An 803-nucleotide genomic window follows, 5' to 3' on the forward strand; every position below is an offset into this window, starting at 1 on the left:
ATAGGTTTGTTTTCTCACTGCTTTTTATAAAATTTTATGGCAAACCTTTGTTATTTTAAACCTAATGTGAACAAAGCATAAAAGAGCTATAATGTGTGTTTTCTTCTCCAGAGACCTAATCTAGGACTAGATTTTTGAATCTAATCAAATCAAATTTTATACATAAAAAAAACGTTTATCATACCTTGTGCACCTCGAAGCGCTTTAACATTTAAAACAAAAACAAAGAAAACACAATAGTACAAAAAAGAAAAAAAACAACCCACGCCCCTCTGTTAACACACATGACCACACACACAATGAATACTTCTAAAAGTAACTTCTGAAATAAATTTAAACTACAATCCTGGTCTTGAAATGGATTTTTTAGTCTTGAAAGTTTGGTTTAAGGTGGTCCAAGAGCTTTTTAAATCCAAAAATAAGCACTATCAAATCACAGTTTTAGCCACATAAACCTCAGTGCTGGAACAAGTTCAAAACCTTTTGAGAAAAGGTTTTATTTCATCCAGGACCAGATGTTTCCAACCAAGCTTGTTTCAAAGCACAGCAAGAGATGTCCCTGAAAACTAAAGACTGCTTTATTGGAGAAATCACAAACTGTTGTGATTTCTCTAATTAGCCTAACTGTCACAAAATACTTTAATTTTTTATCGTAAAATTGGTTTAAACAAGTGACCAATAAATAAAAACTAACTTTTAAATGTGCTTATGAGGAAGATATAGAGTATAGAGTATAGTATAGTATAGAGTAAGTATAGAGTAAGCAGGAGATCAGATAAAGAAAGAAAACTTTTGCAGCCCAG

This window comes from Oryzias latipes, chromosome 4 (assembly GCF_053564925.1).
Source record: "Oryzias latipes strain Hd-rR chromosome 4, Olatipes_Hd-rR_3.1".
NCBI classification, from domain to species: Eukaryota; Metazoa; Chordata; class Actinopteri; order Beloniformes; family Adrianichthyidae; genus Oryzias; species Oryzias latipes.